Source organism: Lacerta agilis, chromosome 7, assembly GCF_009819535.1.
Source record: "Lacerta agilis isolate rLacAgi1 chromosome 7, rLacAgi1.pri, whole genome shotgun sequence".
NCBI lineage: Eukaryota > Metazoa > Chordata > Lepidosauria > Squamata > Lacertidae > Lacerta > Lacerta agilis.
The window spans coordinates 27,339,737-27,365,531 of record NC_046318.1 but is presented as its reverse complement, the minus strand read 5'-3'; the positions used below and the strand labels follow the sequence as shown (position 1 = coordinate 27,365,531).

The 25,795-nt window shown below is 39.9% G+C and overlaps 1 protein-coding gene across 5 annotated transcripts in view; it reads right to left on the bottom strand.

Annotated features, from left to right (window-relative positions):
- The window catches only part of DTNBP1 (dystrobrevin binding protein 1), a 46,672-nt gene that overhangs the window by 4,531 nt on the left and 16,346 nt on the right, over positions 1 to 25,795 (bottom strand). The gene's annotated exons all lie outside the window — the stretch shown is intronic.

The following is a 25,795-nucleotide window of genomic DNA, read 5'->3' as shown; positions in this document are numbered from 1 at the left end:
GCTAAGCAACAAATGGAGTTTATGTAATCTTTTACCAAGCCTCTCCCCACTCCCAGTTAGCCTTTTATGTTTAAATTGATAAAGAAGGTTGCTGTCAACTTTGCAAGTCTGTTGTTGTAATCGATTCTATAGATTGGTGCCTATGGCATTTATAGATACATTATTTCCGAAGTGTGTAATGAGGACGCACAGTTCACTTGTGTATTCCCCCCAATGTGATCTTTGGAATGTTTTGATTGTTTTATATCAGCTTGTTTTAATGTTTCATCTGTAATAAAATATTTTTTAAAAAGCAACTGCTAAAGTGTCAGCAGTATCCTAAAATGTAATATATACAAAGCCTACACAAACAGTATGTGGGATTTACCAGACTTTACCATTTAAAAAACATTTTAAATGATATTGTGCCATTTACATACATATAACATAATTATAAAAGTTGCACAACTAAAACAGTATCATGAGTTGCGAATACCACCAATCAACCAACAAAACTTGCTGCTCACTAACTGAGCAGCCTATGCACAACCACCACATTTCACAACTACATGAGTAGCAAAGACAAACAGTTACATGAAATTCTTCATTACTGCAATTTTCTCTCACTGTTTTGTCACCAGATACACCTTTGCCTTGTCTTGGTGTCAAGGAACTCTGAGGAAATTTTCTGGGGTCTGTTTTTTTGTTTTAATGTGCCAGTCAGAGTCAGCTTTTTCTTAGCTAATTCTCTGTGGCACACTCATTCAACTTATTCATGTTATAGTCTGTCCAGAGTCCTGTATCTGTCTACATTTCAAGTTGCTGAGGCAACTTCTTCCTTCCCCACATATAAGCCTGCATCATAAAATAAGATTATTTAGAACTGCAACACAGCCAGAAATATATGTAGTCTTGGATGGCATATACTGCCTCACTGAGACTCCTTTGAATAGCACCGATTAACTGTTCATTGACTAACATTATCAAATGGCACTGGGGAAGATAACTACTTTCCACCCATTTTCCAAGGACAGGCTTTCAGCTAATTAGCCTGCAATTTCCAGGATCCCCTGATGAACCCTTTTAAAAAATTGGTGTTAACACTGGTCACTTTCCAGTCTTCCAGTATGGAGGTTTATATTGGGGAGAAGTTAAATATTTCCATTAGAATATCAGCAATTTCACAGTTGAAAACTCTCAGGACAATGCCATCCAGACTCAATTATCAGTTTTTATTTTATCTATTAGGCCTAGAATGTCATATTTCATCAATATTTTACCTCAATTCTTCAGACTACCTTCCTTCACAAGTTACTGCAGGCACAGGGATGCAAATACTTTGTTCAGCTTCTCTGCAATTTCCTACTTTAGCACAGCTTTGACCCCCTTTGTCATCCAAGGGTCCAACTGTCTCCTGTTATTAATATACCGGTATTTAAAGATTTTGTTGTTGTTGGCTTTAGCATGCTCCTCAAATTCTTTTCTAGCGTCCTGTATTGTCTGCTTTTGCCAATGTTTGTTCTTCTCATTTGGGCATTTTTTGAGGGAAGCCTTTTTCTAAGAGCTTCTTTGAATGTGAATCATGCTGCCATCCTGGTGCCCCTGGAGGTACATTCCAATATATAGCATGAACAAGTCTAACCAGTCAGTTCTCTATGTTCTTTGTGTATTAAATCTTTTCTATAGGTTAAAATGAAAAGTGTCAAGCTGAATGGTATTGCCTAATATTTTCTCCATTAATTTTCTTCCAATATCCTTCTGCACAGAGGTATGTCTATGACATACAAGAGATTGCCTCATTTAAAAAAATGTTTCCAGCACATAAAAATGCAGTTACTGGTTTTACTCATGGTTACTAAAGTAACATACTATCTAGTTGCCATTTTATATCAATATCCCATTCTGTTCACAAATATTCCAAAAGTTCCCACTTGGATATTATCTCCTACATCTTGTGCCTATCTAATCTTCAAGTCTGCAGCTTATTCCATTTCACACTCCATTTTTAATAGAATTGTACACATTTTAGACAGTTAACAGTGCAATCCTGTATATGCCTAGTCAGAAGCAAGTCCCATTGAGTTCCATGGGGTTTATTTCCAAGTAAGTGTGCAAAGGACTGCAGCCTCTGGGTGAATTCCAACTTTTGCCACCACTGGTGTAACAGAACTTCCTACCCTACCCTCTGCAGCTACCCCGCCATGCACCAAAGTCTGCTCCAAAGACTTGGAAGACTCTTCAGAGTAAACTGTGGGAGGGGAGGGAATGGAGAGGAGAAATATTGTTGTATGAGCAGAAGTCCACTCCTGTAATGTTGAATATCACTCAATTGTTTTTTCATATTACCACTGTTTTCCATACTGTGTCTTTTTTTCAAATGATTGAGAAAATCATCTGATATAAGAACTCTAAATTTAAAGTACTTAAATTATTATAATATAATTTACCAAATGCATTTTTACCCTGCTCTTCAGCCAAAAATGGTCCCAGAGCTACTTACAGAACAATAAAAATCAAAAAGGTCCCCATACTCAGGCATATAATCTAATAGACAGAACACAAAAAATGGGGAAAGATGAGGGAGGAAGCAGCAAACCTAGCACCAGTTCTTAACATAACAAAGTTCTTATGTAATGACCAACTTGGATAGGAACTGCATAGCTGCAAGAAGAGCCAAAAGGATATGCTCTCTCAGTACTGCCAATGAAAGCTCACATCTATTTTTAATTTCATTACAACTTAGCACTCTATTGTATATTATTAGATATTTATATCTGTTTGTATCTCTCTGCCAATGATATCTAACTGAGCCGTTTCTTAATGGTGAGTGCAAGTTTCAGTTAAACAGACAAAATTAAGAATCTGGACAATTGCAGCCATTAGTTGTCTGGCAGAAGAGAAGACCAAGAAAGCATGATGCTAGAAAGCAACCATACAATAATTAGCAGCCAAGCAAAAGGATCATCTCAACCCAATTTCCCCTGATTCTCTGAATATTTAAAATAAAATAGGACACGCTGTAGCAATGCATTATTGCTTTTCAGTAGTTAATCCCATTTTTCATCTGTACAGAGGTGAAACAGTTCTGGTTTTTTAAGTGCACCATGATCTTTCTGTCATGTGATGAAGACGCATGAAAGCAGGAATAGCTGTTGGAGTCTAACTGCCATAACTGCCATTCTAGTCTGTAGATGTCGTTCAGTGCTGTGTGAGTTACTTAGCTTGACTGTGGTGACTAGTTTCTCTCAGAGTGTGTGCCAGTATAAAGAGCCTGTATTCTATATGTGATCTATTTTTAAGAAGTAGTTTATTTTAAGCTTAATTTAAAAAAAAATTGTTTCAATGAAAACTCTGCTTAAATAATTCCCGCTGCGCATCAGGTTATGGTGCCCCGAGTTTTATGGATGGCGAATTGCTAAAGCTGGAGAATCAGGGTGCTGTTGGTGAGGACCCCGAGGGGACTGAAAGTCCTGTGGTGAGGCCGCGTACTGAAGAAGCAGACCCAGTGCAGCAAGGAGCAGAAGCCATGTCAGTTCAGCAAACTGCGCAGTTTATTAATCTTGGCAACACTGCCCAGATGGAACGTCTGAATGTTAAGAACTACTTGACTTGGGCTCTCAAGCTTGAATTAGTTTTAAAACGCGATAAACTTTGGCACTGTGTAAAAGATGGTTTGAATCCACAACCTTCTGAGAGAGAACGTGATGAAGATGATAGAGCCAGAGCGCAATTTTTGTTGGCTCTAGAGGAACCACAGGTTCTGCACATTGCAGATTTAGACTCTGCCAAACAATATTGAGATCGTCTACGTCAGATACACCTGTCTGACAGCGCTGGTTCAATAATTGGACTAACTAGGAGCTGTACATAACTGTGCTACCTGAAGGTGGATGTTTAACCACACACCTCCAGACTTTGTGCATGTTATTCGTCCACTTGCAAAGGAGAGGTAAAAAAAATTCCAGACCTGGATCAAGTCTCTATCCTGCTATCCAGTCTTCCACCAAGTTTTAATATTGTGATAGCTTCTCTTCAAAGCATGAGGCAAGAAGATTTATCGATTGCGTATGTAACAACCCGTCTACAGGAGGAAGCTGAAAAGCGCGTGGAAAAGCTGAGTGAGAAGGCCGACTGGGAGAGTTCCAGTCGCACTGCCAGCCAGAGACCCAGATTCTCAGGAGGAGATGGGATCAAAGAGCGCTCCACGGATCATGCCATGTTAGTGAAAAAATGTTTCGGTGTCACAAGTTTGGGCACATGAAGAAAGATTGTCATGTGAAAATCCCAGCAAGAGCGAGTGGTTCACATGAGACAGAAAAGCGGACGCATTTCGTCTTGGCTGCCGCAAGAAAAAAGAACATTTTCCCACACAGCTACATTTTGGACTCTGGTTCTGCCAGAATCATAATGAACAGCCCTGACTGTTTTACAACACTCAGCAAATTACCAAAGGGCAAAGACAGCATTTGTCTTGCTGATGGGCGGCATTGTTCAATTTCAGGTATAGGTACGGTATATCTACCATGTCTAGATACAGAATTGAGGGATATATTGTTTGTTGAAAAACTAGAATTTTCTTTTTTGTCAATTTCATGTCTTACAAAGGTTGGTTTTGAATTTATTTTTGAGGGTGATGAGTGTTTTATTAAGAAGCAGGGCAAGGTAATTATTTCTACAAAAATGGTGGATGGCTTGTACTATTTACAGCATTCTCCACCCAGTGAAGGGGTCACTAATATAGCTAAAGCTGGAAAAAATGATGTGTTGATAACTGAGCTATGTCAGCAAAACTCTAATTGCCCACATAAAAACTGCATCCATGCTTTGCACAGAAAAATGGGGCGTTCAAGTTTCAAATATCTGGTGAACATGCAAAAAATATGTAAAGCTTTAAAAGTTAACCAGTGCAGCACATATCTTGATTGTGCTACTTGCAAGCAAGCAAAATCAAAGTTGCAACCAATACCAGGTAGACGTGATAGAATTTCTACACATGTTCTGCAACTTGTTCATTCTGATTTAATTGGTCCTTTTTCAGAGAGTGAGGGAGGATCTAGATATGGTCTAATTATTGAGGATGATAAAACAAGATATTCATAGCTATATTTGTTAAGAAACAAATCAGAATGTGCTGATGTTTTTAAGTCCTGGAAGGTTTGGGCAGAAAAACGTTTTCAAAGGCCAGTTATTCAATTCCAAAGTGACTGAGGAGGCGAATATTTAAGTAATCATTTCCAGGCATGGCTTAAACACCATGGAATAACGCATCGTCTTACATGTCCAAATAGTCCTTGGCAAAATGGAATTGTCGAGAGACGCGTGGGTATCATACAAATTGTAAAGGACAGCTTGTTAACTGATGCCGGATTGCAAAAGGATGCAAAGGTCTGGGGAAAAGCTCTTCTGTCTGCAAATTTTTTAGTGAATCATACTTTTACTACTGCCACGGGTGCTATTCCCTACAGAATGCTTTTTGGGAAGGAACCAGATAGTGCAGGTTTACATGTGTGGGGGAGTTGGGCTTTTGTTCATATCCCCAAGTCTCCAAGATGTAAAGGTGAGCCTAAAACTAGAAAGCTACGTTTCATCTGCTATCAGGGTTATTCCAGTATAAAGGAAATCTAAAGACTGTGTTTAACATCTGTAAGACTGTTTTCAGACTTGTCAGGTTAAAAGTCCTTGTGGCTTTTGTATAAGACTTTATATATACTTTTCAGAATATTGATGATCAATATATGATAAAGAATATATTATTGACTTGTGTGTCACTTTCTTCTATAGAATTTCCTTTACACACAGAGAGTGGACTTGTCACTGTCCCGTGGTTTGATCCTACTATAAATAGGAATGTGTTTGCAATAGCAGGGTACTGATCAGGCAGAAAAGATCCATGCAAGTATGTGCATTAAGAACCAGCCAGGAACTTGATTCCGCATTGATTAATCTTTCCCTGAACAGTAAGAATGGGCTGTTTTGTTTGTCTGAATTCCTGAAGGTGGTGTTTTTAATATGCTTTTATACTACAGTTTTATTAGTTTTATGTTGTATTTTTCTTTTAACAATATTTGTATATTAGGTTTTCAAAATTATAAGCACTTTATAAACACTTTTAAACAAGCAAATAGAGAAAACAAAACTCCACAATTACTCTCACTTATGGACGTGGGTGGCGCTGTGGGTTAAACCAGAGAGCCTAGGGCTTGCTGATCAGAAGGTCGGTGGTTCGAATCCCCGCGACGGGGTGAGCTCCCGTTGCTCGGTCCCAGCTCCTGCCAACCTAGCAGTTGAAAAGCACGTCAAAGTGCAAGTAGATAAATAGGTACTGCTCCGGTGGGAAGGTAAACAGCGTTTCCGTGCGCTGCTCTGGTTTGCCGAAGCAGCTTAGTCATGCTGACCACATGACCCAGAAGCTGTACGCTGGCTCCCTTGGCCAATAAAGCAAGATGAGCGCTGCAACCCCAGAGTCATCCGCAACTGGACCTAATGGTCAGGGGTCCCTTTACCTTTACCCTATGTAATTGCCTAATTCAATAGTTCAGGTGACTGAGAAATGGGCTCATACTACAAGCTCAATAGTGAGTAGGCTGAGCAAGCTGTGTGTTAGAACAAACTTGTTGTGTACTAAGAAGAGACAACTTGAACATATTGAGCATCACATGAAACAGCTGCCATCTCACAACCACAGTTACAGCCTTGGTAAATGTTTTAACACCTAGCAGGTTTCTTTGATGCATAACGATTTGCACTGCCCATCTAAAATTGACTGTTCAAACATTTTAAGCATAGAAAAATAAGATATGCAGCATACATATTTAAATCATACTCCTTCCACCAAGCCCCATGACTGGGCTGTTTGTTCTGCTCTAGAAGTGCACATTAGCAGTTGGGCTGAACTCCTGCTGATTCAGAGAATCATTTTCATACAAAACTGAACTGTTCTGTGCCAAGCTGCAATGAAGCAAAAATATACTGATTAAGTGAGCAGGTATTGGTGGTACAGCAACTTGAAACAGCACAGGGCAGCTATACACATTTAAAAAGACTAATGTGTAAGAATGTCATTAAGGCCTTTTGCCCAAAGCACAATGAACTGCTTGCTTGTTTGGTGGTGAATGATAAAGACAAGTTACTCAACTGCTCACATTTCTTTAACATATTTTATGAATTATTTAGCTGAAGCTGTACAAGTAATAAATGCAAGTATGCTGTCAAAATATTGGTGCAGGTATGAACAATTCTCCAAGACGTGTTCATATCTGGCAGTATAATGCCAACTGTAAAACATTATGAAAGAGCATTCAACTTCAATCTCACTTCATTACCAAGTGCTAATGTTACATTTGTTTATGACATCTCTATGCCACCCCTTAATGTAAAGTTCTCTCAGTGGTTTCATTCTCGTGCCTTTTCATGGAGAAAGCCATCAATCATTAGAAAGATAATAAGAACAAGACCAACAGATACTCTGTTCCAGCACTGCCTAGACATTATGTTAGATAGTTGTCTCTTTTGAAGCAAACCCTCTTCTCTCAACCAGCAATCAGGTACAATTAATGTCCCTAAGGTCAGTGCTGCTAGGCTGCAATCTGGCAATCTTACTCAGCAGACAATCACACTCAATTTCCTCTTCCATGTTTATTTAAAGAAAGCTTTCCTCCTTAACAAATTTGACTCTCTCTGACATGAAAATAGTTGTTCATTCCCATTCGCCAAGCAAGCAATTCCATCTAATCACAACTTCCCTGTGTGACTTTTCTCAACATGTCACTATAACCTTTATTAAGCTTATCTGGGGACAATGGAAGGTCGGGTGTGGCCAAGGGCAGGCAGAGGGGCAGCTGCACCCCCAGATCAAGTAAAACAAAAGAAATACTTAACTAACTGACCAATAATGTAAGTTATGCTCCCCTAACAAAAATCCTGGCTATGCCCATGTCCTCCAACTTAATATATAGGAAAATTCCTTGCACACAAACTGTAAACCTTACTAATTGTACTTCTATGTAGCATCAATGGGCTACATCAGTTTGAGTCAGGAGGCAGATGAAATTTACCTGCTTCAAACTCCAAACATTGTTTGCATTAGAATTATACAATCTGAAGAGGGAATCATCCAAAATAATTACAACATGATAGCACTGAACCATACCCAACCAAAAACACTAATATTTATAGCCATCCTATTTCTTGAACACAACACACAAAACACAAAGTTCAAACTCAAAATTGCTTTTCAACACAACACAGCTTTTCCCATGAAACTAATTATAACAAAATAGCAAGCACTATTTCCACCTGAAAGCAGTCACGACTCACAACACATCTGTAAAACTTACCCTCAGTAACATTACTGTTCAAGATAAGAAACAAAAACAATGCAATTGCAAAGAAGTTCTCCTTGTAGTAAGCATACTACTTTTAGGTAGTTCCCTACACACCTATTTACTTACCTATACTAGTAGCATCGAATTGTTTTAAGTTGCTGCAGACCACAAGAATCAATACCACCAGTGAGCACATCTAGATACTTTGCTTTGTAAAAGCAGCTGGAGGAAGCCCATCATTCCAAATGCACTACCGGAAATATTACTATAGAGTCAAGCGGAAACAAAGCAGTCAAGAACTAAAGACACTAAAAAAATGTAGAAAGTACAGAGATCCAAAAAAGCATGTAGGGAAAGATATTAAATTCAATACATTTAACTTTAAAGTATCAAAGCTCATATGTACTTTAGATATACTGGTAGATTAATAATCCAGTGCTATATTTAAAATTTGAGACATTTCCATGAATTCTGTCTTTGTTTTTGCAGGATGGGGACAAAAAAAATCACCTAACTTTAAAGTCTACATTAAGACGCAGCTGGTCTACAAATGTATGTTTCAGCAGCTGCTCTCTGCTCCCAATGACCTCACGGATATTTTGTATTGTTCATCCAAATGACAAAAGGTATTGTGTAATACTAGGGAAATCTGCAGTTCCTAGAATTTGAGACTTCCTTCCCCCACATTAAAATATATCTTCTATTTTATTGAACTGAAATTGAATCTAAAAAAAAAAAGAATACAACTAAAGGCTCTGTGGTAAATATAGATGGGCCCCAATCTTCTAGCCTTCTGCATCAAAACACTCTGACAGGTGTTATGGTGTCAGTTAGAGTGAATGGGCAGAACACAAGGGAACAACTTCAGTCAGAATTACTCACAGGACATCTCCCACTTGATTTTTTCCCAGTTGGTTATAATTCTGCACAGGAATAGCTATGAACTGAACTTGGCCACTGGTTAATAGGATTGGAGTCAAACTGTTGCTGAGGTCCCCAACTGGCCCTGAAATGGGGGGTGGGGGGCTTCTTCATAAATGTTTTGAAGAAACACTGTATGATGTTAAATGTCATACTGTTTCATGTGAGATAACCAGCCCTATATAATGAACATGCTTAAGTCTAATTAATGCATAAAGGGTTAAATATCAGTAAACTGTCCTATCAAGTTTAGCTAAGTAAATTCCCTTACCACCTTAGGAGAAAACAGGTAATCAAGCCTATTATTGTCCTTCTCCAATCTACTTGGGAGGTTCAGCGTGTGAAGAGGTTTGAGGTGGTTGCTCAAGCTCAACCGCATGGCTCTCACAATCTGCTCCTGAGTTCCTATAACCAATAATTTAAGAACTTTGACCACTTTGGAACTAAACTAAGTTTTATTGCCTGTGAAACTTTTTTGAATGCTGGATTGAAAAGCACATGAATCGGAGCTTTGGAGAGTTTGTAAGTAAACCATTATTATCTTCCCAAACGTGGTATTTTTCTATGCTGGGGCAGAGGGAAACTTTGGAAAGCAACATTTTAAGGGGACATTTTGGAACTCACTTAGAGGGGCATAGTTTAAAGGTCCAACCACCCTATATTTCTACGCTGTACTTTGCTGCATATTCTGTGACTTTAAATCTCTGCTGGGGTTCTGTCACCAAAGGGTATTTGCCCCAAACTGGCACCTAGGCAATTATCCTTTTATTCTTATTTTTTCCTTGAACTAACAGTTCCTATGTTCATACATTAAGCAAAGTCTTTGGAACAAGCATAATGGTACACTTGCAACTCTGAAGATGACAGGATCTAATGCTATTACCTCAGTGGATTTGACTACCTGGAAAATCATCAACTGACAACAGCCTCTGTCTTGGGTCATTTTGCTCCCAGTCAACTGCACAGTAACTGCGATGGTTTTCTGTTTCCTGCCATCTATTTATTACAATGTTTCAACTGTTTTTAACAACTGCATTTTCTCCCTAAGTCTCTCCCAGCTCCTACTGTTGAAGTACAAATTACTGTGATGCATTACAACCTCCCCATAGCTTTCAAAATGATTTTGTACATGTCTTTCCATCACTCCCTCTAGTGCTGCTACTGCCACCACCACCAATGAAAATCTACAAAATTCCAAGTTTTTGAATATATTTTTTTCTAAAAAGCAAAAACACTCTTAGCAGAGTCGTCATTAAAGCCATTTAAGTCTGCAATAATGTTTCACTGTCCTTAAACTATATCAGTTATTCAACAACAAAAAGTACATAAATTATCTACTTGCCAACATATTACTTTCTGGAATTATGTTTTTGAACTAGATAGCATTTGAACTAGATAGAATTAGCTGAGGCATTCTAAGCTGCATCTGTACACCTATTTTGCCTTAGGGTATACAGTGTACCATATGTCATAGCATAAAGAAGCCACAATCACAGCTGCTTCTTAGCAGTGATAAACCCTTTCCACATTTCTTACTGACCTATGTCTAGAGCACTCTGTCCAGTTTTATGCCCTCACTTTTCTCAGAATCATCTAGATTAAATGGACTTTGTAAATACTGATATCATGAGCAGTAGTATTTTCCTTCATTGGTGATTCATCATTCATTCATTGTTATTTATCATTTCAAGAGTTTGCAGATTGCAAGCACTTTGGGCTGTAGATAATTGACCACACAAATGGCAACAAAACAAAAATATAGTTGGTTAGGAGTTCAGGTGTAAGTTTCTCTCTGACTGCATGGAAAACAGAGATAAAGCAGAAGATAGGCTATATTATTCTTAGGCACTCTCCTATAAAAGGCATCAACTTGCAAAAGAATCAGCCAGCCATGAAATTTCAAAGCTTTAGCTACTGACTCATAACAAACACATTCATTCTAGTTACTATTCAGCAGCACTCCCTTCTGTCAAAGAACTGCAAGTTCTTTCCTAATCAATACAAACAAGCCTTGCACAATCTTATTAAGATGGGGTTTTCTCCACAATCCATTTGAAAAGACGATCTGTCTGTAAAATCTGTAAAGAATTGTCATTAAAGTCAACTCAAAATGTCAACCTACACTTTCCAAGTCCGCATTGATAAGCTACCTTACTGTGAGAAGTGTTACTGTGAAACAAACCTGTCTCCTAAGTAGTGTCTGTTAATTGTGAGTGTTAGTAAGATTTTAGCTGTCTTCCACATGCTTCTCATTCCCCTTCTTTTTCCCTTCTGTTAAAATACCTTAATACATAAATTCCCTTCAGCATTTAGGTACCTCTAGTGAACTGGGATACAACCCCAAGCACTCTTATTAGGGAGCAAGCTCAATGGAGAAACATACTTTGGATGTTGCTGTTGATCATTCCTCTAACATCCCCTCAGTCGCAGTCATGACAGACAACAAATAGTTTAACTTAAGGCAATGAACACATCTATGCAAGTGGCTATGCTGAAGAGGCACCCCTCTACCCTAGCTTTTGACATCTGAGATAGGTTTTCTCAGGATCCACCCTATTCATGTGACTGCAATTTGTTTTAACTGTTTTTATTATTTAACTTTAAATTGTTGTAACCTGCTCTGGGACCTGCTGATGAAAAGGAGACAATAAATTGAATCATCATCACCATCCTATAAAGAAAGGCTAGAAGTCACTCACACTGTGTTAGTTGCAGATTAATTTTTGAGGCTCTTTGCTTCTATTAAAAACAATTTCTAGTCACGTTACAGAAAGAAATTAGAGTGTGTTCACAAAACTCAAGTAATCATTTGGAAGATCAAATTTACTCATTTTCATAATTCATTATGTTTCACTAATTTTAAGAGTCTGATGTTAAGTTTTCACATTTATGGCTAATGATTCCATAGCACTCATCACAGAATACTCGTTTACAATACAAGTGATGCCAATTCCATGCAATAAAATTAAATTTAACCATGGCCCTCTGGGTCAAGGTGTATTACCAACACAACCTCCTGTTCTTAACAATTTGTACATTCCTACTGTCATCCTCAACAGGCAGATGAGAGAAATAAGAACCCATTTCTGAAGAACAACACTAGGCTTTACTATCAGTAAAAAAGCTTTCCAGAGAAACCAGAACTAAATAAACATAAAAGATGTATAGGTGATTATCTGTCAACATACTAAAGATTCTATTTGAGAAACTTACTTTCCTATTTCAGTTAAACCTCACCTGGTTATCTGCATCCAATTCACTTATTGTAAAACTAGCATTTCAGTTCTTTAGAATAACATAAGATGTACACAACAACATTTGTATTTATAATTTATAATTAACTTCCCCAGAAAAACAATTCTAGCAATTATTCTCAAGAGTAGAACTCATTTGTTCCATCACAGCCCAAATGAGGTGACCTACAGAGCACACCATAAGCTACATCTGGTCTCCCAGCCTTTTCATGGGAGTCGGGACTCAAGAGAACTAAATTGATACTAGATAGATTTAAAGGGGTAGCTTTGGATTTCTGCTAGAGATTTGATTATTGTCATTGACCTATAGAGCTTGCTCAGCCTACTCACTAGAGAGCTTTTTAAAGATAAAGTACTATGAATGTTGAGATTTTCATATATGTGTTACATTCTTAACTGATAACATAAAAACAAAGAGGATGCACAACGAAACTGTTCAGTGTAATGAACTAAAAATATATCAATACATTTATAGTAACTGGATTTTCAAAGTCACATGAAAATTGTCAAAAGAGCATACTTTTGCTCAAGCAACAAGGACCACCAGCCTTCTACAGCAGATTGTGGGAGTACACAGGAAGTGCAAAGGTGAGGAAGGGAAAGTCCCATTCCCTAAGTGAAGTCCATTCCACTCATGGACATCCCATCAGATGTCAAGGAAATAAACAACTATCTGACTTTTAGACAACATCTGAAGGCAGCCCTGTTTAGGGAAGTTTTTAATGTTTGACCTTTTATTGTGCTTTTAATATCCTTTTGGAAGCTGCCCAGAGTGGCTGGGGATGCCTGGCCAGATGCACGGGGTATAAGTACCGGTAATAAATTTATTATTATTATTCACAAAACTGGATGTCCAAGTAGAAATTAATATTAACTTCAATTTTATCAAGCATTACACAAAAGGAATTATAATGACTTGGGCAGTCTGTATCTCAAATGATTCCAAAACACACAATTGCCTTACTATACAAAATTGAGCAGTATTCACATCTTAAACAGTTATACTTGTTCTAAAGCTAACAGACTAGAATTCTCAATCCTCTGTCTTGCATTTTTGTTAGATACTTTGTTACCCTAACAAGAAGACTTCAGGCCAGGTAGCAAACCATATAGAACACAGACAACATTTAATAAAATTACACAGAAGGCTATCACCCCTCCATCTATGTGCTTATGCATGGTGAAGAAGAGAAGGCAACTGAACTGACTACTTAGATCAGTTACTGAAATGAAGTTGAACTAGTGAATAAAATATGTCCTTATTATGCTGGATTTCACTAGTCAAAGATTACCGCTCTGAGCAAGGTAGTCTGTTTAACTTCAAGAATGGCTCTGCATATATCACACCTGTCTGGAGTTACAGTAATGTGTTTCTAGAAGGCACAGACCAGGTTTCAACATCTGGAAGCAGACCATTAAGAAGAAAGTAATTACCAAAATTACCATGAAGGCAGACATCTTTGTTAACAATGATAAACTTGAAAACCACTGAGGAAACCATGGTAGTTCTGAAACTATTGTGAGTGGGAGGGGGAAACACACTAGGAACTGTGGGAACTGCCATAAAGCCATGCTGGGGGGGGGGGACAGATGGGAGGAATGAGGTCAGGGCATATTAAGTGTCTGATAATGAGTGTACTTTGTTGTGAAAGGAAATGGCAGTTGATGGTTATGGTGGTGGTGCTATCAGTTTCCCCTTTGGAGCTATGAGACCTCTCAAAAACCAAGTTGGGAGATAAGTGGGTGTGGAAATTCTGAAAGCTGAGAATATCTGCTACACAATGAACTTGTAAGCAATACCTACCCTTGTTTCATCTTTGCAGTCTAGTCAAATATTTACAGGTTAGTTTTGTCAATGCATTAGTTAAGCTTTTTTATTATGCCTTCAATAGCTCACCCTTACGGCTATATGAAAGCTCTCTGTAGGGAATCATCTTGATACAGAAACTAGCTTTGACAGGACTATATTTGATACTTCAACTGTCATGCCACATTTTAAATCAAAAGTCACAATGTACTCTAGGATTTACATTATATCAAATAGACTCTGCCTTAAGAGTTCTAAAACAAATAGCCCTTACTTTAAGCAAGTATTTCCTTTTGAAGGACCATTTCATGTCCAAAAAAGAGACAGCAATTTCAAACATTGTAAGTTCCCCTGTTTGGGAAGCATTGACCTGGAAGTTTTTGTTCTTCTTAGCTAAATGCCAACAGTTCTTAAATTTTCAGATAGTTGAGTTTTTCTTTTTGCAGAACTAGTGCCTTCAGTCTCTTTGGAAAGCAGCAAGATAGCGTGAATGGCTTGTATCAAACTAAGTTCGACTCAGTGTAGACCTACCAAAATTAATAAACCCAAGTTAGTCACATTCATTAATTTCAATGGGTGGGATTCACCTAAGCAGTCCTGTTAGAAGCCCTAAACAAGGATTTCAACTTGCACAATGGGTTTCCCCCTATTCTTGCCCTCCTCCTCCCAAAGCTGCCTGAGCAGGTCGGGAGAATCCCCAGAACAGTGTGCAGGGAGAGGAGAGGTGAGATCATTCTATCTGGCAAGCTCCAATGCTTGCAACAGATGGAAAAATTGAAAATTGCAATGTTGAATAGGTCTGCTCTAAAGATACCATTGGATACATCCCAATCATCCAGTTATTTTGATAAAATTACATTATTTTATGTAACTTCTCTTGTAAAATAATAAGTAGGCTTAAGCTAATGTTCTAGTTGCAGAGAGTAAGGTATTTTCTATTTGAGTCCAGAAAATAAAAGCAGACCCAAAGAACTCCTTAGCCTGAGCAGTCTTCATAATTACTGTATTTATTTTGAATTTAATGCATTACTCTTATATGGAATGTGTTCATTTGAAACTTAACTTGTCAGCGCATCTCTTTCAACCTTGGATTGTGGCTAGTAGGGGGAAAGACCACAGAGATCTCAAGTATAGGGCTGGGCAAGATACTACTACCAGATAGGGAAACTGGGGCTTCCTTCTTATATCAAATACAAAAATGAGCATCCAGCAACCAAGCTGGCTGTCGGGCACTTTGGAGACACCGAAAAGGAGACTTTGACAGGTGGGCAAGGCAATGCACCTATCAATCATCGAAAATCATAATGATGTCAGATGATTCACAAGTGTCCAAAAGGTTTGTCTGCAGGGGTAGGGACAGTTAAGAATCTGACCTGCTGAGCCAAAAAGCTTCCCCATCCCTGCTAATAAAGTAATGTGGCAACCTATCTAAAACCAAAAACACACCACCCAACATCACCAGGAAAAAACATTTAGTCCAACATACTCCCTACTGTGCTTGTTTTCTACTGCTGGGAAGATTACACATGAGCACATGCATGTACAAAACGTTATGGAGCAGTGGGCCTATTAAAATGGTAATCCCAGAGCTAAGAGAGTTCCAGGCATGATCAGATCTATAGTCAATCAGGAGTCAAGACAAGGTAAACAAGAGTGAGACAGACTGAACTGGAAGGAAAGCTGTCCAGAGAACACTATTGTGAGCTGTTGAACAGCCAACTCACCCCCTTCCTACTTACCAGATGCACTTGGGGAAGCCCCTCCTGCTCAGTAGACCTCTGCTTTCCTTGAAGCCAGGCAAGCATTTCTCTTCCATTATCTGTCTTACACCAGGTCTGCCTCTGTCTTAGCCTCTGGGGGCTACAGGGGAAGAGGGAGAAGCTCGATCCATGATGTGGTGCAGGGAGCTGTCCAAACTCAAAGAAAGGTGTCTGCATGACCTGATGAGTTAGACTGCTTAACAGATTCTTCAAGGCATTCCATGAGGTCCCAAGCCACTTCCTTGGAAAAAATGCCTCCAGTGTCTAGGTCAGACTAGCTGTTGACAATATATTTTCATACACTTTTCATTCATTATCTAACACCAACTCTAGTTTGACTCATGTTTTACTTTTATTCAGGATCCATACAATACTTCCTTGCAGCCCTGTTTAGGGAAGTTTTTAATGTTTGATGTTCTGTTGCTTTTTATATATTCTGTTTGGAGCCACCCAGAGTGGCTGGGGAACCCCAGCCAGATGGACGGGGTATAAATAATAATAATAATAATAATAATAATAATAATTATTATTATTATTATTATTATTTCTGTATCAGGTTATGAATCACTCACTTCTACTTCAAAGCTATTTGCATCTGTTCACTATTTCAGATGCACTATAGGAAACAATCCCTCATGCTAAATCTTCCAGCAAGTTTATTAAGCTTTCAGCCTCCATTTATAATGGATTCTACATAAGCATTCCCAAGTCTTGACTAAAATCAAAGTTCTAATGCAAACACATTCCAAGCACTCAGAATACTCAGCTTTATTAATCTCTGATTTATGACCATCTATTCTCTAGTCATCCAGCTCTGCAGCATCTAAGCCTATGGAAACAAGCTGTTCTATAAACCATTTGCGGGCAGAGGTCTAAGAGAGCTTGACTCTCTGTATCAACTTTCATTTTAAAGTAACATCTTTTGTACCTTGCTTATTGATATCAACATGGCCCTTCCATGTTACTAGGGCCTAATTTGGATTTTGACCTACTGAGGCCGCTTTCTGGGACAGATTCAACCAAGCTGTTGCCCTAGCAGAAGCCAGCCAATAAGTCCTGCTAGCGCAACAGGACTTTCCTCCCCACTCCACATGCCCCCCTGCACCCTCCCCAAATCTGTTCACCTTGAATTCTACTCTTAGTTTCTTCCTACCTTCAGTCAGCTATCCAGCAAGCACTTCAAAACCAAACTAAGAATTCAAAGTTAGTTGTAAAAGTCTCTTAAGTTCATTTATATTATTGTTACCAAGTACTCTGAACACGCAAACTTGACCGCTCAATTTACTGTTTAAACCCACACTATCATCTATACTGTTGCATGTGAGTATGAATGATGATCATTCATGAAGATTAGCATAAACAACTCGAGTGGTAGAATATTGTCTGGCTAGTTCAAGTAATAGTGAGCTTTTTATAAGAACATCTAAATGTATGAAGACTGGTTTTCAGTACAAATATGTGCTGCAACGAAACCTTCACTGTGATATCTGTGCTGCCAATCTTTTTCAGATTATCATTGTTTTATTCACCACCATCACCACTTAGATGTTTTCCCAATGGAGCAATTGACAACAAAAAATTATTTTGTTTCATTATTTAGCCATACATCATGGCAAAATCTTATTCTGAAAATTTGCCAGTTAAGGATCTATAAGATTCGAGAAGACTTGCTATATTGGTAGAATACCAGGTATGATACTGCTGTGAAAGATTCACCCATATATCTGGCATTTTCCGCCAGTATAATATCTAAAGCAGAACACATGCTGTATCCTATATACATCTTCAAGTTACGGGCAATGCTTATCAACAGTGGAACTTCATATAAGCCCCAGACCAAGTGCCAAGAAATTTCTCTCATTGACCTCAATGGGAGGGGGTTAAAATTGCTGCCTCTCTATTGGTAACCACCCTACCCATGTTGCCACAACAGAGTGTAACATATGGTATAAAGTAGGGTTACCAGACGTCCGCGGTCCCAGTCCCCAAATTCACCAATCTGTCCCCGGACAAAATCTGTCCCCAGAATGTCCCAGGATTTTAATGCCCCCGGATTTATGCCTGGAGACTTCCGGCGAGGCAACATGGCGGGCGCCATGGCAGCGAGCAGCACCAGGGGTCCCAGTTGTGTCAAAGTTCCAGCCAGTCTGCTGGCGGGGGGATGCTATTTAAACCGAGGCGTGAGCTAGAGAGCTGCTTTCTGGCTCACTTCCTCGATCAACGCTCGCCCCGAACTCGCGCAGAGCTGCCTGCAGCAGAACAGCCCATGACGCTCTTCTGCCATGGGCTCTGCGTGCCCAATTTGGGGGGGAGCGCTGAGGCGGTGAAGAAGAGTAGGAGAAGCACAGAAAAGAGCTGTGCCATGTTGCGAAACAGACAGACAGAGAGAGAGAGAGAGAGAGAGAGACAGAGTGCGGCGGTAGCTTCTCATGGGAACAAAGAGGCGCAAAAACGGGGGCTGAGGGTGAAATGGGGGGGAGGAAGCAGACGGGCTCCTTTGCTTTCTCTCCCTCCTCTCTAACAGCCACTGCAGAGGATGGTGAGTTTAACGGGGGGCAAGGAAGGCGCTGCGGCGCCTTGTCCCCGGTGCTGCTGCGCTGCCTTCCCGCCGGGAGTGTGGCGTGGGGGTGGCGGTTGAAACGTTCTCGGGAGACAGAGCCTCCCACCCTCCCTCCGCGCCTCCTCCGGCATCAGCAGCCTCTCTTGTGAGGAGGGCTGTGTGCGAGTCCACTGTTTGTCCACCTCTGGTAACGAGACACCACCATGCCAGTTGAATATCCATAGAGACGGCACTCACCCTCCAGTGGTCTCCTGGTTAGGGGAAGCCAGTGCCTTGTGTGTGTTTTAATGCGTGTTTTCCCAAGACCAGCGAGCGCCTTTACTCGCTTGCTCAGGTGCACGCCTGACAACTTTAGGGTTCCCCCCCCAAAAAAGGTCAAGAACTCTTTGCAACCCTAAAATAAAGCATGAAATCCCCCCTCCAAAAAAAGTCTCCCTGGATTCCTTGAAAAAAATCTGGTAACCATAGTATAAAGGTAAAGGACCCCGGACAGTTAAGTCCAGTCAAAATCAACTATGGGGTGCAGCGCTTATTTCCGCTTTCAAGCCAAGGGAACCAGCGTTTGTCTGCAGACAGCTTTCTGGATCATGTGGCTAGCTTGACTAAACCGCTTCTGGCGCAACAGGACACTGTGACAGAAGCCAGAGCACACGGAAGCATCATTTACCTTCCCGCTGTAGCGGTACCTATTTATCTACTCCCGCGGGTATGCTAGGTTGGCAGGAGCTAGGAAAAAGCCGAGAGCTCACCCTATCACACAGATTCAAACTGCTGACTTTACGATCCACAAGCCCACCTGTGTCTCAAAGTATGGTGTAACTCAATGCCAAACCACAGCATATCATCACCAATATATTAACCACAAGCAGGGAAACCACAACTCAAGGTAACAGGGCATGCTACATGCTGCTACATTTCTCTGGTCCCACACCATACACACTTAGAGCTTACAAGGACTAATTCTAGCAAAGGTCACTGTCTCCAAACTACTCATAGAAAACAGTGCATTGCTTCTCTGCCTAGAACCCTAACAGGTACATTATATTTATAATCCAGATACAAATATCCAACACCAAACCTCACTCCAATAAAGAGGGTGCCAGGATGGAGCACCCCACACAGGTAAGATCAGGGGCAACCATGACGCAATGCAGAATTGTTCCAAATGCTTCCCGTGTATCCCATCCCTACATCAGCCATACATGAACATTGTGTCTTCCCTGAACCGCATTGCTGTTAATAGTAAAATGTACTTTTAGCAGAAAGTAATACTTTCCACATTAAGGTGAAGCACTCATCCCAACATGCAGGTAAGCTGTTAGCAAAGGCCAAGCACTCAAATTCATCTACTGCTACTGAACCCCATTATCCCTAATGCATTGCAAGATCACACTCAGACTTCCACTGTATCCCCCAAGGATGAAAAAGTAGTGTGTACTCACAGTCACTGCAGTAGGAACACATAAGCACTTGGGTGGTACCACTCTCCCTTGTCTCTTTCTGCCTTTCTACCTATGCTGCATCCAGATTCAGCTATAATCCAGCTGCTGCCTACTACTCATTACTCTTGGGTCTCCTCAGGCTGACTGTTCTGCAGCTACCACTGTAAGCTCCATGGCAGACAGTTTTGCAACAATTGGAGATAATCCTAACATGAAGCAGGTATGGCTGGTCCAAAGCACATGACAAGCACCCTGCTGGAGTGGCATCTTGCCAATCCCAAACGTTTGCCTTTCCCTTGCAGGATTTACTGAGTTCTACCCCACACCAGATGCTGATCAATCAGTGCTATAACTGCCATATGTGTTGTTTCCTTATTCCTAGAGATGGATAGATAAGGATTGCTTTCCCAAACTCTAGCATGATTTGGCTTCAGCTGGCCTCAGGATGGAAATCACAGAGGCTGAGAGCTTGAAGGGTTTAGAAGCAGTGGCCCTTCACCCCGTTCAATCAAGGATCCTTTACCATGAGGTTAGCATGACTCTTGAGATGTACAGCAGGGAATGAAAATAAAAGCAGGCAGGGAGCCCTGCATGGTGCTATCCAGCAGAACCAACCTATCAAGCAAAATAGCAGCGTATGTAATGGATTGATCACATAGGTTGCCAGGAGGCAAACGAAAGGGACTGTTGGCCCATACACAGGCTGAGTTATTGGCACCATGCAGCACTCTTCTGATTAGCTCAGGTGTGCCTGGTATGGGGTTATATTCAGATTGAAACCTGGGTCCCTTGTGTGTAAAATGTGAGCTGTTTCACCCAGCTAGGATTCCTTCTGCATTCCTGGCATCTATGCAGGTGTTGAGATTGGCAGAAGAGAAGACAAATGGCTTGTTATGTGCTTGATTGTTGTCAGCTGTTATAGTATATGGTTTCAGGCACTGCTCCATGGTGTTTGCAGCATGACTTCAAGTCCTGAAATCACATTCTCTTTTGCCTGACATGACTTTAACCAGGCATACAAAAGGTAGGTGGGGGGGCTACATTTGCCCTTTTTCTGGTGGACCTGAAACTGCCATGTCCTGCTTCCCAGTCCAGTGTTGTATACAATGAGCCTCTGGAGGTTGATGCTGTCAATGCCTTTTGCTGCATGTACTGACCCCTGGGCTGTGGGGCAAGAGTCTTTGTGTCACCAGATGATATTGAACCTTTGTCCCAGTAGGGCTGCATGTACTCTGCCCATATAGCTATGATGGTAACATGCTGTGCAGGCTTTCCTTCTTCCATTGAGACTGTATGTTGTGCTCATACAATAGTAGGTGTACTAAACAAAGGGATTTGAACCCCTGGCCTGTAGGTATGCCTACAGACTGACAGAAGCAGGGTCATTGCACACTGTGCCTAGAGCTGACGGGGATACAACTGGGGTTGTGCTCCTCTCGTGCATTAATTGTCAATGTCTGTACAGGTGCAGTGGAGGCCAGCTCACAACAGAATGACCATGTGAAGCTCTACCTTGGGCCTCCAAAATAAACCCTAGACAGGGGAAGCATGTGGGCATGTTGTCACTGGCACAGTTTCCCCATGGTAGTGTGATGGGGGCAGTAATCTAACAACATCTGGGAACTCAGTACTGGAAAAGGCTCTTTTCGACTTCAGAGAAGCTTCAGTGTTGGCTTAACTAAAACATGTGCGCGCACTCGCGCGCACACACACATGCTAACATGTAACACAGGACAAAACAAAGCAACGAAAAGACACTGCAAGAAGAGTGAAGACTGTAAAGAATAACACACAAAATTCTGAGTGCCAACTCGCAGAAATGTGAGTTTATGCCTTTTTTTAAAAAGCAAGAACTGTAAAATGGAATTCTCACTTTGAATAATAATTTCTGCCATTTTTGAATTAGTACATTATTATATCATTCATTCATTCATTTATAATAGTGGAAATGGAGTAAAGCAATAACATATTTTTGATAACACTAATCTGAAAACATTGCCCAACTGTCTGAAAACATATTCTACACTAGGATTTATACCAAGCATATATCTTATACCAAGTATATAGTTTAATCATGTATAGACTATGTATTTGAAACATTAAAAAATCAAAATTGCATCTTTTATGTGACATTTTAGTCAAAAGATTTTTAAAAAATTAAGTGATTTTGATTGTTTCATTCTTCACACATGTGGGGAAATGCTCTTTTAAAAACAAGACTTTGCAATGACTGCTTTAAAAGCAAAAAGGAACACATCAGAAACCAAACTCTCATTTATATATAACTAGCAGAAAAAACGGTTCTGCTTTGGTATACCACTCTAATACCACTCTTTTTCTCCAATCTACCAAATACGAAACCACCTGCTTCATGTTAAAACATGCTTGTACTAAAGGATGCCAGCAGTCAACATTACAGAAATGATTCAACAGAAATGGATTCCTGACTACTGTTCTCTAATATCATATTTAATTTTAATGATTTCTTTTTTAAAGAAAGACGTGTGTACTAGGAAATTTTATCCAATGCCTGGCAATGTACATTTCTATGAACTCTTACATAATTACAGACCTAGATCATCATCAGCTTACATTCATGCCTGCAAAATTTCATTTTATAATCAAGGCAAAGGAATAAACAATGCCTGCTATAAATATGCAGGAATATTTTTTTCCATTTACTCTTCTTAGCTACATAAATAAGATCTTTAGCTATTCCACTATCAGAATACACAGTACAAGTTAAGCAAAACAAAAGCTCAAAAAATAGCTTACAAATTATTTTAACTGGCATTTTAATACAATAAGAGCTTTAAAGACGAAAACCATTAGTAAACTTTCACCTACAAGAATTCTTCCGATTATTCTCAGTGGTTCCTGGGGAAGACATGGCAGAGAGAAACAGGCAAGTAAACAGAAGCACAGTGCTGATCAAGTAAAACCTCCAATTACTAAGCAGCTCCAGTGATGTACATCTTTCCCGTCGTAAAAGAATGATACTACACATCCATTCCCCCACTCAAGAACTACACAGGACAGACCACATCAATTGGTAATTCACATAAAACTGAAACAAATAAGGACAAATCCTTCCACTGTTGCTCCATAAGCTGAATATAAGCTGTCAGATGTGGTATTCCAGAATGCATGCCTATATCTGGGAGCTACCACATGCCGTTTGAAAAAGGGGTGGAAGGTGGTCAAAAGGAATACACTAACAGCTAATACTTGATTGTCTAACAAAATGCAATACATTATTCAATTAAGCCACTGATGAACAGATTTCAGTTTGAATAGCAACAGTTTATTTGGCTCTCCCCTCCCAAAATTACCAATTATGGTTGTGTTTAATAACCCTTCAGGACAGATTATGTACTAGTCTTGCTAGAAATGCATTTTCCCCCTTTTGCATGTGTGTGGTGTGCGCGCACACGTGCATACACACACACACTGTGAGTCTGAACTTGAAAACACTGTGCTAATGTGCGATACATACATCACACAAATTATTCAGTCACAGCTTATTACGATTTGCTCTGCTTGTGAAGCCAAATACTCTTTAACATTCCTGTGCCTGATAATCTCAGCAATGTGAGTTTTCACAATTTATAAATGCTTTCTCAAGCAAAAAACAAAAAACTTGATTTAAATGCAAGCATACAGTTAAACCTGTTTGTGCACAGTGGGAGAAAAAGGGGAGTGCAAAGTGTTCCCTCCCAGATTTTAACTGCTCTTTTTATACCTTATCCAGTTCTTCATTCTGAGCTAGCCAGTATCATACATGCAATATTCTAATTGCGGGAGCATTATATGTTTACACAAGAGCATTATGTCCCCTCTTTTTTGCACTATTTTAAGGCTGCAATTTGAAGCTAGTTTCATTAACAGAAACATCACCTGCATACCCTCACTCGTCATTATCTGCTCAACAGGCAACAGTAAGGAATACACTGCGTATCTCAGTAAAGACATACGGAATAATTCACCATCATGCTATGCCAATCGTTCTGTCAGGGCATGCATTTCTGCTTGCCATATGGAGTAACACCCCTCCCCCCCCCACCATTCTAGGAGTTCTCCCAACTCCCTACTCTGAAACAATTTCAAGGGGCAAAGAGGGCAAGGGGGAAGCTCTGTTGTGCAAGACACAAAGTTCTTGTTCAGGCTTCTACTGATGTGTCTCACTTGCTGAATCCTTCCCATATAGTACATAACTTGCAAAGTTCATAACAATTATCATAAAAATTATCCAAGATATCCCTACCTCCCACCACCAACCTAGAAAAAAAACACTAGAAGTACAGATGAAGGCTCATATCACTAGAAATGGAGGGTATAAAACAGAACTAATCAATTCATACATCTCAAGGCAATTATATCTGATCTTTTAGCCGCTGAGGCCATATAACACCGGTCCTGAAAGACCTACATTGGCTCCCAGTATGTTTCCAAGCACAATTCAAAGTGCTGGTGCTAACCTTTAAAGCCCTAAACGGCTTTGGCACAGTATACCTGAAGGAGCGCCTTCACCCACATCATTCAGCCCGGACACTGAGGTCCAGCACCGAGGGCCTTCTGGTGGTTCCCTCACTGTGAGAAGTGAGGTTACAGGAAACCAGGAAGAGGGCCTTCTCGGTGGTGGCGCCCGCCCTGTGGAATGCCCTTCCATCAGATGTCAAAGAAATAAACAACTATCCAACTTTTAGAAGACATCTGAAGGCAGCCCTGTTTAGGAAAGTTTTTAATGTTTGAAGTTTTATTCTGTTTTTAATTTTCTGTTGAAAGCCACCCAGTGTGGCTGGGAAAACCCAGCCAGATTGAGAGGGTAGAAATAATAAATTATCACCATTATCATTGTTGTTGTTGTTTCCTCTTACCACAAGCTTTTACTGAGAGTTTTAATCAACTTTTAGTTTATTAATCAGCAGGTGGCAATTTTTAATCAGTAAAACATAGGGATTGTGGTATTTTGCTCCAACCAGAATCAATAAGCCAAGAACAAACCTTTGCTACAGATCATGGTTTGTCGGGAGCAAAACAAACTAAGATCCTTGGTTCAGATGCAACACTAAGTCAGGGATAATAATTTGTTCCCTTCCGGCATGAGTCGAAAAAAGAAGCATGTACAACTGACTAACATACAGTAAGGCATGATTTATGGCTTACATTGACATGCAAATACAGCCAATATATTTGCAGCATGGTTAACAACCTCAAACTAGTCTAGTGACGTTTATCCCTGTGCAGTATCAGTAACACAAACTACAGCATCTTGTACTTTCCTTGCCAGTATTGTACTTTCAATGAAGGGGGGCGGGGATGAGTGGCAGCCATGTTGCAAATAAAACCTTTAATTAGATCCAAGTATTCATAGAAAATGGTTAGGACTTCTCAGATACATCTACTCCCTCGTAGACAATTCTGGATCACACCACTATTTAAAACATATTTCAAGACCAGTTCTCATCTCTGCATGAAACTGTTAGAAAGTATTGAAAACTTTATTACAATTTTTTTCAAAACTATTTCAAAGATCTGAAGGGGGGAAAGGCAGGTTTCAGCTGGCATTGCCTATTCTACTAAAAATATCTGTAGCTGAAATTCATATTGCAATTTAGAACAAAGAAATAATCAAGTATGCCTTACAGCTGAAATGTAAGTGTCCACTTGAATACATACATTTGAAAATCACTGACATTTTATGGCAGTCAAAATTAGTTTTCAATAATTACAATAATTGCTTCACAG